This window comes from Pyxicephalus adspersus, chromosome 4 (assembly GCF_032062135.1).
Source record: "Pyxicephalus adspersus chromosome 4, UCB_Pads_2.0, whole genome shotgun sequence".
Lineage (NCBI taxonomy): Eukaryota > Metazoa > Chordata > Amphibia > Anura > Pyxicephalidae > Pyxicephalus > Pyxicephalus adspersus.
This window is the reverse complement of record NC_092861.1, coordinates 138,836,966-138,854,143: the sequence shown is the minus strand read 5'-3', so window position 1 is coordinate 138,854,143 and position 17,178 is coordinate 138,836,966. Positions and strand designations below refer to the sequence as shown.

At 37.7% G+C, this 17,178-nt stretch overlaps 2 long non-coding RNA genes across 2 annotated transcripts in view; one reads left to right on the top strand and one right to left on the bottom strand.

Moving 5' to 3' along the window:
• Nucleotides 1-17,178, top strand: part of LOC140329477 (uncharacterized) — a 152,459-nt gene that overhangs the window by 18,338 nt on the left and 116,943 nt on the right. The gene's annotated exons all lie outside the window — the stretch shown is intronic.
• Nucleotides 3,439-16,264, bottom strand: LOC140329476 (uncharacterized). Its single transcript, XR_011920488.1, has 3 exons — nt 16,134-16,264; nt 15,941-16,038; nt 3,439-3,741 (listed from the first exon to the last, which is right to left on the bottom strand). It is a non-coding gene; the product is annotated as an uncharacterized lncRNA (long non-coding RNA).

Below are 17,178 nucleotides of genomic sequence, written 5' to 3'. Positions count from 1 at the left end.
GAACACAGATGATAGACACAGAGACAGATGACAGACACCGGGGCAGATGACATACACAGAGAGAATGACAGACATGGGGACAGTTGACAGACATGAACACAGATGATAGACACAGAGACAGATGACAGACACTAGGACAGATGACAGACACGAACACAGATGATTGACGCAGAGACAGATGATAGACACTGGGACAGATGACAGACACCGGGACAGATGACATACACAGAGAGAATGACAGACATGGGGACAGTTGACAGACATTGGGACAGTTGACAGACACGAACACAGATGACAGACACAGGTAGAGAATGACAGATATAGGGACACATCCTGGATAAAGGGACAGAATGACAGACACAGAAACAAAGTTGAGACAACATGGGCATAAAGATGGACACAGGGACAAGAATGACAAGCAGAGGAAAAAGGTGACAGACAGATGTCAGCAAAATAAAAAATATGAATTTAATAACTAGTAAACTAAAGTATAGAGGCAATTCTAATGTTTTATAGTGTCAGCAGCATCCCTGGGCAGGCTAGGATCAAATATATGAAGTATTGAAATTTCCATGAAGTTTCAGCTTCCAATATCTTTTCACCCAATGAACATCTTGCAAGCGGGTTTGCTTAGAGTTGACTTCTGTTTTTTTTTTTTACTGTTTCATCACATGCTCAGTCTGAGTTGCCCAGGTTTAGGACAGGTTTGCTTTGATTAGCTGCCATGACCAGGTTTCAAAAACCTGGACACGAGTAACAAGACATGGGGGCAGATACTGGCTGAGGGAAAAACAGGCCAACTCCCCCCGACTGCGGCTGGCTGCATTGAATAAACCTATAACTCCCTCCAGAAAGAAAACAAGAAAGAAAAATAATATAAAGTTCCTGGTAATATATTTTTGGCCCTAAACATCAAAGCTTCCCTTTTAAGTAACATTAAAGCAATTTGAACGATGAATGAACAAAAAATAAGGTTCTCTTAGTCGAGCCGTTATTAGCAGTCACAGAAGTGTCAGCCAAGAGAAAATGAAATCCTCCCAGACCTGTGCCATGAATAATGGGCCTTCTACATCCAGATTCCAGCTTAATTACCGGTGTTAATCTTACAGCTAAGAGGACACCAAATGGTTCAATTAGCAAATAAAAGCCCCATCAGACCCGAGACTTTTCCCATCATCTTCTAATCTGATTTACCGCATATTATTTTTATTACATATGTAGAGAAAAATGTGGATGGAGTTTAAATCATCCCAATCCAAACAGCCAGAGATGCAAAAGCGAAAACAGCTGTTGGCTGTATGAATGTATATATATATATATATATATATATATATATATATATATAAATAACATTACATTGTACATTATAATTGATTTTGGTATATATCATTTTAAAGCTGATCTCCTTGATAAAAATAATCCCCTATTCTTCTCATTAAAGGATTTTTTTACATACCTAAAAACGTAGTCATGTGGAGTTCCCGTCCAGAGTCTTCTTACTTTCTCTTTTTTTTACAACAGACAAGGTCCTTCTATGGGTCTCTCCTATTGGCTGCCCAAAATCAGGGTCCTCTAAGGATCCAGATCAGACACAGTAATGCCAACAATAGGGGACTAGCCTTTTGCAATACCTGACTTTTTCCCTTTTATTGCCTTTTTCTTTTTTTTCAATGTTTATTTATCCTATTTATCTCCCTTTCTCCCAATCTTTCCCTTGGTTATATATTTATGTATAGCCATGCACTCTCCTAAAAGGATTAATTGGAAAACTTCCATCATTAATTGCATTAGAGTTACCATTGCTACAAGTTAGTTTTACGTTGATGATATTTACAATTTCTAGGGACTGGATAACTAACCACATTGTTTGTATGATAAAATTTAAGTGAATGTCTTTTTGGGATGGTTACATTCCAATTCAAAGAGCTTCATTCTGCTACTTTTTGTAATTGCATTTTTGTAAGTTGTTTTCCTGTGGGTATGTGCACTAACTTGTTATACATGTAGTCCCCAGGTTACATACGAGATAGATAGAGTGTAGATTTGTTCTTAAGTTGAATCTGTATGTAACTCGGAACAGGTACACCATTTTAATAAATGCAATTAGGACAGATGTTTGTCTCAACATATTATTAGGCAGAGTGGTGTCAGTTACTGTATAAAATCCTCACTGTGAGTTAACAAACAAAGCAAAAAACAAACAAAAACTTTATGGAGCCTAGACATTCAATAACTTCTGGAGCAAGCAAAAAGAAACAACTGCAGAGTTTGTCTTGGTCAATAAAGAGTTACAAGAGGTTGCAGAAATAGCTCACCCCCTAATATCACCCTATTATTATTATTATTATTATTATTATTAATTTTTAAACAGGATTTATATAGCACCAACATATTACACAGCGCTGTACATTAAATAGCAAGTATTGCAAACTGCCCCCTTCCCCTTCAAGCATCCGTCTTGCACACAAGTGAGCAGGGAAGCCCTGTTCGTATCCAGGAATCGTACATACCTTTATACATTTTGTACCCTGTTCTGTTTTTATTTAAAAACTTAATAAAAACTAGTGAAATTAAAAATGGGGATTAGCCAACATGGGTACTGGATCACCAGTCCCCACGCTTGGAAAAAGGGATAAAAAAGAAGCAGGCTGGATGACTTGGGTTGCTATTTCCTGCTTCTCAAGGTGAAAAATAAAGGCAGGATGGAAAAAGGAGGTGGGAGGTATTTTGTTTTTTTTAAGTCTATTAGGTTTTAGATAAGGCTGAAATCAGTATATAACCACAAACAACCCAGCCAACCCTTGTTGAATTTTTGTTGCATGTATCACATTTGTTTCCTTTGGGTTCTACACCCTACACCATGAAAGCCAAATTTTCTATACACTGCACTAATGATGGCAAAAAAATTGAAACAGCTGTTCACAGTTTAGAATAAATGCCTCCATAACATTGCACTATACATCAGTGGTTTTGGGTGTGCACTTGGCTATTGGGGCAAAAAGGAATGTTAAGTGATCTAGGAAAGAGATCTATTTAACCTAAACAGGAGATTGAAGGAATGACTTCCAGGCAGCAATTAGCAGGACCCTATGAATGGAGTTTCCATGTTTACTGACTGGCAGGGAAGCAGAAGATTATGGGCCATGATTTTACCTTTACAATAAAGTAAATAATTTCATATTATTTCCATATTTCATATGTGCATGGAGTTTACTACATATTCTGCTCTTTGTCAGTCAATAAATTCAGGAACTTCAATGGGCCATAGTCAATATGTGGGGCACTTGGAAACCCGTGGTTTGAATGGCAGCTAGCAAAAGACCTAATCCTAATAAATTCATACTAACCAATCCCCTCATCACTATTTTAGCTAACATCTACACTGCTCTCATGCAAAAATAAGTAAATATATAATAAAGCACTTCAAGTAGACAAGCATAGGTTTACCCATGTTAATTTTAATCCTGGCTGCATAAGTATTTTATATTTTTAATAAACAAATATTTCAAGTTATAGCAGTAATTAGCTTATAATAGTCATTTCTTTATGTTAAACTCCGTCTCATGCTCAAGGGCTGCTAAGGGGCTCATTTTTTTGTCTGATGCTGGAGGCTTTTTTTTTATTTTTTTTATCATGCATGATGGTCTCTGGTTTTCTATGGCAAAAAAAGATTTTTGCATTAGGTCTGTATTTTGCTTCAATCCTTTGTATTCAGAAGGCTTGCTGATCCATGGACTTCCACTGTAAGAAGGAGAATAAAAGGGCATTGAAGTTAAAGAAGTAGAGAATGCTCATATATCTGTGTTCGCTTCATTTCATTATGTTATCATGTGCAAGCAAAAAAATTCTTAGTTTCTCTTGCATATTTTCAAATACTCAAAGTGGACACAGGTTTATTGTAATAAGCTTATATTTACTACTCCTTTAGTAAATCAATTCCCATTTGTTGCATCATGAAGCAGAATGCAGAGCAGAAGTATGAAACAAGCAAACATGGCTGCACGGAGCACATTTATCATTTAAAAATACACCTAGGAAACAAGAATTTTTTTTAAAACACTGTCACATATTAATAGAAATAATTATATCAAGCTAATCTCTTTCATATGTATCTAAAGTACTAATAAAAAGATTATACATACACTTTATTAAATGTTAGCTAATTAACTAGGTTACTTCATACAGAGTTACATAATGGATTGCTTTGTATAATATAACATAATAATGATTTAGCTATTGGATTACCGCACCCTGTTTTACAGTGGACAGATTAGCAGCAGATAAGATATATGTGGAAGACACGGGAAGACATCACAGCGATAACACAGGAGATTGTTAACACTGGCCACAAACAAATGCTTTGAAGAAGTTATCATGCCGATGGTGAAGAAAGACGGGTAGCAGAATTTGTGTTTGCAAGCATGCCTGACTAGGATCTATCTAGCCAAATCCAAAATGCTCTCTGCATCTCCTGTTTGCTCTTTTTTTTTTTTTTGCTATAATTCCTTAAACCCAACATCACTTGCTTGGAGTAAAGCTACATACACACGTCCAATGGTTCTCGCCCGATAATCAGCTCAGGGCCTATATTGGACGAGAATCTGGCGTGTGTACAGCGCCCATCGTCCGAACAACTGCCCTGGCGGATCCACGAACGACGAACAAGGAAAGATCCTACTGCAAGGTAAGGGGGGGGGCGCACAGCAGGGTGCCGCTCCGTCGTTTTCCCCTTCCCCTCTCCATAGAGCAGAGTGGTGCTGTATGTACATCACTCGTTCATGCATCATGCAGTCCTTAGTCGTTGGAAAGGATTGTGAAAGATCCTTTCCAACGACAATAATTGCACAAGTGTATGCAGCTTTAAGCTAAAGTTTTATTACAACTTTAGCAAGTAACAGCACTTTGCATATTGACCCAACACTGGTACCAGAAATATGCTCTTCTTCAGGTAGAGGCATAAACCAGGACAAAAACTTGCCATGAACAATGACTTCTTGACTTAACACTTCCTTGATACAAATTGCAAGAACAAAGGGAAACAGCAACAAATGCACAACTAATTCACATTAAAAGATATATTGGGTCTAAGTACACTTTTTCCTTTGGGTAGAAATCTGCTCATGAGACCTCCACAACCTAAAACAAGACTACCAACGGCCCGAAATATGACAAACTAACCTGCAAATGTTCCAACCACATCTACATGGTTCTAAATGGACCAGTTTGCTAAAGCAGGTTTTTCATTTCCATACAAGTCTAAGTTAGAGGAAAAAGAGGTCAATTGTAGGTCAGATGACTGTCAATGAAATCTAGATGATCTCATCTTTGAATGATGCCAACCTGAGACCATCAACACATGCCCAACGCCCATCAACACGGGCCTTTACAGATCCTTACCGAGCGTTCACTTGAACCTTTGAACTATGCAATGATGTTGTTATATGGAACACATCATAGCAAGACAACTTTGGCACCTATCTACTTTACACCAAAGTTATCAATACTAAAAAAAACTTGCACTGGCTTCTCCACAACCAAATGCTGTCACTGTAAGACATTGAAATTTTTAATATTAAGGCCTAATGTAGACCTAAAACTTCTTGCATGGCTTTATCTTTCAAATGTTGCATCCAAAAATCACAGACACACATAAACATCTCTATTATTTTATTATGCAAAATGCTGAATTCTGTCTTTGGCTTGGAATTTTTCCTTTAAAAACCTCCTAGAAAAACATTTTAATGGTCTTCATCACCTCCTATTCTTCCAGTTCCCAGCTCCAACTTTATCTTCCCGTCTTTAATCAACATATACAGCAAATAGCAGCTGTGCCCAGCAACCAAAATGGCAAGGAAAAGCAGAGCAGGATTACAAACCAACCCGTAACAAAAGCACGGACAAGAATTTCTAGTGATAAATCTTCACGCATCTCCTTGGAAATCAGAGACATTTGGAAACTATTCACATAAAACTCTGCCACCAGCATATTGTCTGTGCGCAATGCGTAGGACGGGATTGAAAAAAGTTTATAAGAGAAGCTGCCTAAAGCAATACATCAGTCAAACTGAATACATTTTAAAAAAGACAAAATAGACACTGTTGGACAACAGGGAACTATTTAAATGTCTTAAATCATTGAACCATCAAAGATTGGCCCATGTGATGCCAACAAACATTTACACTTAAAGCTAAAAACTAACTCCAGGCAAAAAGCTAATTACACAGAATACATTTAAAGAAGTATCTTACCTGCCATGATTTGTATTTCTGTCCATTCAGTCCAGAGATAAACACAGGCCCAGAAATCTGGGTTTTCTTAGGGCATGTGTTCGCTATAACCACTTTTAGAGTTTCTTAAAAAAAATGATTACATTCTCTATTACATAGATTTGCAAGTTGTCGTTACTTGCACATTTGATTTCACGTGTTCATGGCAATAGTAAATATGTAGATGCCATTTTAAAACCAGTATTAAAAAATTCCAAAATAAAGAAAACTGATAGAACATACCTGCAACATTTCGCAGCTTTGGAAGTTGAAACAAATTTAATGTCTGCACAGATCAAGATGGCTCCAAATGTGAAATGTAAGCCACCCTTGCACACATATTAAGATTGAGCCGGTTGTGCCAAAAGAAGCAGTGTAGCAGTATGGCTTCATGACACGGACATACTTGTGTGGCAGCTGTTTTCAACCACAAATCAATCAATGCCTAGGTATGGGATTGTAGCCAGGCCTGTTCTGCAGAGCACAGTATACAGCTCAGACCGCTTTTATTGTATATACCTTACTAAAAAACGTCAACTTTCTTTGGACACCTAATGTCAAGGGGACTAGATATAGCTGTAGCATTTTATTTAAAGCTAAATTCTGGACAAAAACTTTAAATTTAGATATATTCCTCATTTGCCACATTGCATATAAATCAACCTGATGCCTTGGCAAACAAAGATATACACTTGTGAAGGTAGTATTGGTATTCTATACAGTGCTGCACATAGCTGGTACCGAGTGTGGAAATGTGGGAAGCACCCAATGGTTTCTACTTCTTCAGTTTTCCTGATGGAATGTGCAGGAATCAGTGGATACAAATATGGATAAACTGTATTGGTTTCAATATAAGAAGAACGTGCACAAAGACAAAGGTTGCGACTGAATGACAGAACAAATCTGGAGGAGGACTATACAATGTATGCCAAGATGTTATAAATATGCAGTTCTCTTGTACGTAGAAAGCATTTGTTTATCCGGGAGTTTAGCTATAACAGTGTATGTTATCAACAAACCTTTATAAGCACAGAATGTACATCAATGTATATAATGTACAGAAAAATGTGAACCAAGCTTTACAGCCCCAAGGATTGGTGGCTTCTAAGAACCATAATTGGATCTATATAAGCTAGTTAAACAGATAAATAAAATATAAAAATTTGCATTATAAAGATTGATGAAGAAATAACAGGTAAATACATAGAATTTTAAATACACAAACAAATATACACTCATATTAGAGCTGATTTACCTGATGCCAAAGAATTTGTGATTCTGCCCTGAGATTTTTGCAGCCCTGCAACACAAGCCCTGATTAGCGGGGCAGAAGACCTGATTTTATTCTGTTGAAGTTAATATATAGTCCTTATTCCTCTTCATGTTTGTGATTGGATAGGAGAAGATGTATACTGATGAACTCAATTCTCTGACATTTTGCTCTTTTCTCCTATCAGTTTCTTGTTGGCATATTATTATTATTATTATTATTATTATTAATATTATTAATAATATTAATATTAATAATAATAAATAGGATTTATATAGCGCCAACATATTACGCATTGCTGTGCGTTAAATAGGGGTTGAAAATGACAGACTAATACAGACAGTGACACAGGAGGAGAGGACCCTGCCCCGAAGAGCTTACAATCTAGGAGGTGGGGAACTATCACACAATAGGAGGGGGGATATGGAGATTTTGGGTAAGGCTATGTACACATGTGCAATAGTTGTCACTGGAAAGGATCTTTCAGGACCCTTTCCACCAACTAATGACTGCACGATGCATGAACGATTGCTGTACATACAGCACCGTTGTGCTCTATGGAGAAGGGAGGGGAAGAACAATGGAGCGGCTCCCTACAGCGCGCTCTCCCCCTTCACTTTAATTACAATCGTTCGTTGTCCATTGTTCGTGGATCCACCAGGACGGTCGTTCGGACGATGGACGACGAGCACTGTACACATGCCTCTCGGTCCTGTGCCAGTTATCAGATGAGATCCATTGCACATGTGTACCCAGCCTAAGTAGTCAAGGTTTTAAGAGACAGAAGCAGATGGGTAGGAAAGTTTGAAAAGATGGAAAGATTGAGTGCTCTTTCAAATGAGCACGAACTAGGAGCAAGCTGAACATAAATGCATATAAAGCAAATCTGGCATACAAGGCACATATAAAACAAATAAGGACACATTATTATATACATATACACGTACATATATCTTTTTTATATTTGTCTGGAGTTCAGCTCCAAACCAAGTGATGCCATTTAAGTCAATAGAATTTATGTATACTTTAAAAAAGCAGAATTAAATTTTTTTGGTTATCCTGTGAAATTGAGTGCTGGGAAATGTGCTTATTTTACACACTTGCTACAGAGTACAAACTGTACAAGCATCGCCTTCCATCACAAGAATTCCATATGTCCAACTGCGGAGTTTTCACAAGCAAGTACACACAAACGTCATCTGTTACAACATCCGACAAAGAATTTACAACAGAAGGACGCTAGGTAAATATTTGTTTTGCAGGTTTTCTTTCTCTAGTAACTCTTGATAAAAAACAAACAAAAAAACATTCTTGGAAATCGAAGAAGGCAAACTGTTAGCAATTTAATATTTCAGCATGTTCAGATGGTAAAAATTAAGAAATGTTTAAGCCAGCTGCAAGTGGTTAGATTAAAAAAAATACTAGTTTTGGTATGGCACAAATGTATCTCTGTTGTACGGCCAGTGGGGATTATTTATGATGTGCAGTAATTGGACTCTTTCGCATTTTTGGACCAGTCCACCCAAATCTCAGAAATGGCGCAATATGGAAGTCCACAGATCTCCCAAATTAAGTTGCCAACTGTATAATACCCAACATGCAGTTTCATACCACATGCCACAATATGAGTAGGAGAAGGAAATGATTCTCAGTTCTCCTGCTGTATTATTTGTATTTTAGTATATATGCCATGATGGGATGGGGTTCATTTTCATGTGAAAGCTGTTTCACAAATGATGGCTGGCTTTGAGATGCTGATAGGAACTTTTTCATAGAGAAAAATGCTCACACTACCCATTTTCTGATCTCAGATTTCAGTTCAGGTCTTAGGGGTTTTCACCTGCCCATTATTACTAAAAGGCTTCCTCTTTATGCCCCTTTATAATCGCAGTTTGAAGTAGGAACAGCACATCACAACTTAATTATATAGCATTCACATCGCACAATGCCCCTTGGCCATAGGGAACCAGCTCTTTACTGCATATCTAAAAATTCAAAACGGGAGATTGAGATCCTGGTATTAGCAACAAGTGAATCCCCTGGGAATCTTTTCATTTGTGATTTAGTTTGGAGTTTGTGTTCCTGAAGGATTATCATCAGCATGAAGTGAGCTGGCAATTTAGGTCATTGAGGTCATTTATACCCTGTTATGAGTCAGAGTTCTGATCACCATGTCTATTCCTTTCTAAGTCCTACAGTCTCTATATAATATAGCTGTGAATGGCATAAAAAAATATAATGCACTTACATGTTGGCCTATTACCTTCATGGCTGGATATCAAGGATAATAAGGTGAGGGATTTTTCGGTAGAGAACCAGGTGGGAGAGATGATGTGAACCCCAAGGAGGAAACTAGTGGAAGCTTCCAAAGCATCAATCCAAAATTAAACAGCAAATTAATTTGGATGAGCTAGTTTGTAGGATTCAGAACACTCTTCAGTCTTCAGAGATGAGTAGGCCTGAGAACTCAAGTGTTGTATTGTTACCAAGAGATTGACCAAGAAAACAATGAAGCAGATGAATGCCAATTAAAGGTTTATTTATACGGGTAATTCTTACCAATCCTGGCTAGTTAGTAATAAAAATATAATAAACATTGTTCTAAAATGTGTTTTAAAAAATTGGTTATAGATCACCCTTAGGCTATGTACACACGTGCAATGGTTCTCGTCCGATAATTGACTCAGGGCCAATATCAAACGAGAATCTAATGTGTGTACAGCGCCCATCAACCATCGTCCAAACCACTGTCCTGGTGGATCCATGGACGATGGACGGCAAACGATCGTAATGGAAGTGAAGGGGAAAAACGCGCGATGGGGTGCCGCTCCATCGCTCTCTCCCTCCCATCTCCATAGAGCAGAACGGTGCTGTATTTAGAGCACTCGTTTATGCATCGTGCAGTTGTTAGTCGTTGGAAAGGATCGTGAAAGATGTGTGTATGTAGCACATGTGTATGTGGCCTAAGGCTGCGTACATACACTCATTTATTTTATCTGGAAACTATCTTTCAGGACTGTTTCCAGGGACAAAAAAAAAGACTGACAGATGAACAAATGAGCGTTGTACACACAGCACCATTCTGTTCGATGGAGGGGGTAGGACGAGTGAGGTACCTCGCTCTGCTCTCCTCCCTTCACTTCACTCTTGTGATCAGTCATCATCATCAGGATGGATCCATGAATGATGTTAGTTGACCTCTGTACACATGTCAGATCCTTTATATGAACCATCTGACGTGCCTATGATCAGACATTGTAAATCAATGGAGAGTTTGTTAATACATCTTAGATTCATGGTTGGTTCAGATGGACAACAAATCTGCACACTTGACATGCATTTTCAACACCAGCTGAGTGCCACACAACTACCAGGTCTGAAGAGCATTAAATGCCAAACTTTATGGGAGGACAAGGCTGGTGGGTAGAGGGACATTTACCAAATGAGTTTCTACAAAGACTGGCCCTGAGTAGATATACTTCACCATTCAGATTGATCAGAGAAGGCCCTGCAATGTGATCATTGCACAGTCTTCCTGCAACAATTTTCTTTGCGCTTTAAGATGTTATATGACCCAATGTCAAAAACTGCAAGAGGAAACTGATGTCTGAATCTGATGACTGAAGATGAAGTTCCACTGTGCAAACATTAAAACTATGCTACATCATGCACTTCAGTGGTTTACCTCAATAGACTCTTTTTTTGCGCCAGGAAAACACAGTCAAAGTGATGCCTTGGCAAAAAACTGGCGCTAGGGGCACTTTTGCATCCAGCACCCAAGTGAGCTTAGCCAAATGATTAAATGTCTCAGCTCAGCGTAAACCTATGAATAGAATTCATCAGAAATGTTATCCAATAGAATAAGTCATGGCTTAGAAAACCTTTTTTTTAATGCTGTCTTGTTTAAATTATTGTCCTGAGCAATCCAAACACTAATAGTTTGCTGATTTAATTAGGAATTACAAGTATTATGTGTCTTGGATGTGCAGCCATGTACTACTTAATAATGTACGCTGAGGAACTGAAGTCACTGAAATAGGACACTTTTTAAATAAGATCACAAGCCCCGAGGGAAATTGTTTCATGATGTCTGCAATTAAATTGGACACTAAGACTAAACAAAGAGTATGGCTCATACATCTTTACTTAACCCCTCCGCCACCTAAACAAGTGAATAATTAATGGGAAACAAAACATACTTACATATAGTATACTCTGTGATTTAGCCTTGCTTTGATTTACTGTCATATAAAACTATAAATACCACATTGTGACTGGATCAGTTTTCATTGAGAAACTACAAAAGGTTCACCTAGAATGGCTATATAAAATTACTACAATTCAATTCAGAAGAAATGAACAATTACAAAGCACCTGTAAAACATAAGGTCTACAATAAACAGCACAAGGAGAACAACAATAATTCCCAGGGAAGTCAGCCAGAGCAACCAATTAGTTGACGAACATAGGGCAAAGAGTAGATGAATTCTGCTTTGCTCAGTTCTACACATTGCATTTATCATTGTACTGTTTGCACTTTTTTATTCATTCGGGTTGATATAGTGTCTGAATGCCTTTAACTGAAAGTATCTGTGACACTGAAATTCAGATGCGTGCTGCAAAAACACCAGCACGTCAAGAAACGTAGTTTTCAGCATTTTATTATGTCGCATAGGCCAATAATTCAGGAAAATGCAGATTTTCCCATCACCCTGGTGAACTGACCCAGCATGGCCTCCAAACGTTGGCTATTTATGACCTGTCTGACCCAACAAAGCACTGAAAACCAAGTTTATTAAAATGCTGTTAACTTTGCATTATGCATCTGTATTTCAATGTCTTACCATGTATGGCCCTAATTTATTAAAGCTCTCCAAAGTTGGAGAAGATAAATTTACATCAGTAAACCTGGGTGATCCAGCAAACCTGGTACAGAATTGAAAACATTTGCTAACAAATAGCTAATGACTTTTAGGAAATCCATTCCAGGTTTGCTGGATCACCCAGCTTCACTGATGAAATTGTATTGTCTCCAGCTTTGGAGAGCTTTAATAAATCAGGGCCCATATCAGCCTTACTGAATAAAAAAAAGTGCAAAAGTTGTAGGAAGTAAGAATTCACTTTGCAATAACTCTGCCTCCCTTTATAACAACTGCTGAGATAAGACATCAGCAACAAATGGACAGCATTGTTTTCAATGAGTCAGCCAAGTCATTGGTAATTTGCTAAAGAATATTCAATGTGCATAACTCCTCCGCAAACAAGCAAATCACATGCTAATGGAGTTTATAGTGTGCCCACTGTACATTGAATATACCCTTGTGTTGGTATTTTGGTTATAATGATTAATACCCACACAATTCGGAAGGTTTCCATGAGGCAGAAGTCCATCACACTTTTATTTTAATGAACTGTTTAACATGTTGACAATCACATTCTATGGTGAACTTTATAGGTGCAGAAAGGGCAAAGACTGAATTATTGCATATTCTGTGTGCATGGCAAACAACCACTGCTCAACATGTTGTGCATACAATCACTTAGATTCCAGGTTTAGCTATTGTGGTTGCTACCTATGTGAGCAGTAAAACTCAACTCTTGTTACACCTTAATAAAATTATACTATACACAGCTTCCTCTTTTTATAATGTTAATTACAACCTAAAAATACAATCTTGTTCTTTAAAACCATTTAAATACGTTGATCGCTGTTGCATATTATGTTATTGTATTGCAAATAAAAGTAGTATCCCTATTTAATGTACAGCTCAGCATATTAAGTTTGCACTATATAAATCCTGTTTTTTATTATTATTATTCATAATAATAATAACAATAATAATAGTATTAAGAATATAATAAATATCTAACAAATATTAATTGATAAGATTGTTTTAATTAAATTGAATATATTTACATATTAAAAGTCTATACATTCTCTTTAACCTCTGCCAATGTCACCAGACAAAGCCTTTCTCTAAAGTCATACTCAATGTACTTTATTTCTCACACCATTTTTACAGTACATGAAAGTCCCAGCTTCCCATTATTCAGAGACATTATCCTTGTACTCGAGCAAATGAGTTTGTCTCATGCAGTTTATTATTGGAATTTCCTGACTATACACTGTTCCTCCCTAGTTTTACATCTTTATGCTGTATACTATGCCAGGAATTTGTGCTGTCCTAACAATTTCCTCTGAAGAAAACATAAAGGCTGTATACTGTAACATGGGCTTAGCAACGGGGAGAAGAGGAGCAGCGAGTCCCAGAAGTCTGAGATCCAAGATTTTTCATTTCTATCAAATATAATTTAGAAAATATGTCATGTACTTTCCATAGAGATTTCGTACCAAGAAGGTTATAAGATACGAGAAAAACCGGTAGATAAGCACCCTAGGAACCTGGAATGAGGACTATAGTGTAAAAATTGCTCCCAAAAAAGGCAAAGGACCAGAACTGTCTGTGGGCTTTCCACAGCTCCTTTTAAAATTACTGACTTACCATGGTTTGTTCTACTCTTTGTCATTGTGTGTATCTACTTGGTAGAGGCAAAGCTTTGTTTCCTTGTGGTTAGCGGTGATCTGATAATTGATGGGGACCAATTATTGGGGATGGGGATAATTGATTCAGGAACCAGCATGAGAGGTGGACAGAGCACCAACTCACAGAACTGATGAAGCAGGGAGGTCCTTGCATTGTATGTTTATATGTACAGCTTCCTCACCAGCAATCAGCACAAATGTGACAATATCAAATTCATGTTTCATGAGACTAGCAGTCAAAGAATGCTCTTGCAAAACATGTGCATAGGAAGTGCACTGTTATAGTACAGGAGGGTTTTAAGTATTATTTTTCACACTAAATCATAGGTATAATTAACATTTTTGCAGGTTGGTTTTAAAATGCAGTTAATTTGACATTACCTGGTGGAGAATCAGTTGCTGCCATTGAAACAAATGGATCTGCAAGATTTTCCACTAAGAGAATGTTTTAGTGAATGTCTAAGGTTATGTACACACGTCAGATAATTCTCACCAATACGAGCCGCAGGGCTTGTCTCGCATGAGAATCTAATATGTGTACAGAGGCCATCTTCATGGATCCTGGCACTCCCCCTCCACGTAGAATAGAAAGGTTTTGTAAATTCAGCACCCTTCTTTTCTTAGTGCTCGTTTATTCATCTTTCAGTCATTTGTCGAAAACGACAAAACTCTAGAATACTTACATAGCCTAAAGCCGCATACACACTTGCAATTATACTTACTAAGCACTCCACGATACTTACTAAGCACTCCTTGATGCATGAACGATACTGGACATACAGCACCGTTCTGCTCTATGCAAAGGGGAGGGGGAGAGCTACAGAGCGGCACCCCGCTGCCCGCCCCCCCCCCCTTCCTTTGCATTACGATCGTTCATCGTCCATGGATCCGCCAGGACAGTCGTTCGTATGGTGAATGACGTGCGCTGTACACACTTCAGATTCTCAACTGTTATTAGCCCTGAGCCGATTATCAGACGAGAACCATTGGAACTGTGTAAGTCGCTTATGGTGCTCATTCTAAAGCCATTGAGCACCATAAGTCTAAATAAGAGTGATGAGTAAATGGGTAAATACTCTATGGCAATTTTTTTTTAAATACAAGAACATTCAAAACATACTACTTCTTGTTTAAAGTTAATGAACATATGAATTCTCAGAGTTTGACAAACAATGCCAAACAATGTGACATCAAAGAGGCTAGGGTGGCTATAAATGGGGGTGAAATCAAACCATATGGCCATCTTTAGATATAAGATATTTTAGAATGTCCACTAGTAGTCTCCTTCATCAACAAGTCTGTTGGCTGCGTCCTTGGTCCTTTTGGAATAAATCTTCTTTTTCCCCCCTTAATAAAGTGACCCTTAGAGGTGTTGATATTCTGTTTGTGACTGTGGGGGGATATATATATATATATGTGTGTATATAGATATATATATATATATATTTGTGTGTATGTAATTTTTCAAGAAAAAGAAGCAGAGCTTTCAGTCAATGGACACATGTTAAAGCTATTACCATTTCCAGACCAATCCAAAGAATTTTTGGAAAGGTGGTTTTTCTACTGAAACCCGAGGATGGTGAGAGAGTGAACTTGTGAGCAGTGAAGGGAAACAACTGGACTGAGACTTTTTATTAAATGTAAAATATTTTCCTCTTGAAAATAACCCAGCGGTGAACTTATTTTCTGTTCATATTGTTGCACCAAGCCACAAACTGGTTTGCAATCAATTTGAAAAAAATTTGCCTAAACATTCAGATATTAATGTCATATGTGTAATTCAGCATATTTGAGAGAAAGTATACTTTGAAAGTTCAACTAGATATAATGTAAAGATAGTATTATAAATTTGCACTTACATGAACAACAATTAAAGTTGATTAACTAGTTGATTAGCAAACAACTGCTTTACCTTCCCACGGTTCTGACGGGCAGACTGTCACAAATGTTTTCTCATCTGTCAGGGAAGTATAAAAGACAGAAATAAATGCAGCCCTGTACTCATTAGGATATTCCTAATTATTTTTAATTTATTACAAGCAGTGTAAGTACCTGTATTTGACTTGGTATCATCCGCTTGACAGTCCCAGAGTTCAAAGAGGAGAAGGGAGAAGCAGCACAAGGGCCAATCAGGTATCCTGCAGTACAAACAAAAACTGCTGATAGTAGAAAAGAGCAGAAACATGGGAGTCCTGCCTGTGCTTTTCCTATCAAGCCACTAACAAATATTATATATTATTTAATATTATATATATGTGTGTGTGCGCTTTTTTAGCTGCTTGCTTGGGGTTCAGCTCCATAGTACTATAGCTTTCTGATTACTTATTGAGACTATGGGGGTGATTTACTAAAACTGGAATTATTACCTGGAAGGGGATAGTTCATCTAATTATCGCCACCTGATCATAATTAACTTTGCAAAGAATACCCAATCAGGTGCACAGGAAAAAACAACCCCCTGCAAGGTGAATATTCACTTTGCTATGTGAATAAGCAATTTTCATACTATGGGTTAAACATACATAATTATAACTATATTTCAATTTACCAATATGGTGGGAACTAGGCTAAGATACACGAGTTTCTTTCTAAAAAACCATTTACCAGGAAATGATAAAGATGGAAAATATTAAATAAATTCTGCTGCTATGAATTTTTTTTTCCAATTTTAGGAAGAAAGCATGTTATCTCAGAAAAGAGCAATAAATCCCCTTATCTGCTGACTTTACTTCAAACTGCCCAGTAAGTGGCCGGCCAGGACCAGGCCCCATCAAGAATAAACCAGATGTCACCAATTTGGTGCAGATGAGCTCTCTCGGAGTTTAGCATAAAGACTGCTGGCTTAACAGTCACCCTCTGCCTACAAAACCAGCTTTGCACATGTCTTGAGTCAATTACATCACCAGATCTCCAGAGATCAAACACTCTGCAAGGAAGTTTAGCTGTTCCAAGAGGTTTTTGATGAGGTGTAACTCTTCTCCTTCCTCTGATCTTCCTGACAGCAGCAGAATCCCTGTGTGAAGTAGACAGCCTTATCATGGCTGAAGTGTGACTGTGGACATAGGTTGTTGCAGACAGGCTTTTTTCTTTATCTAAA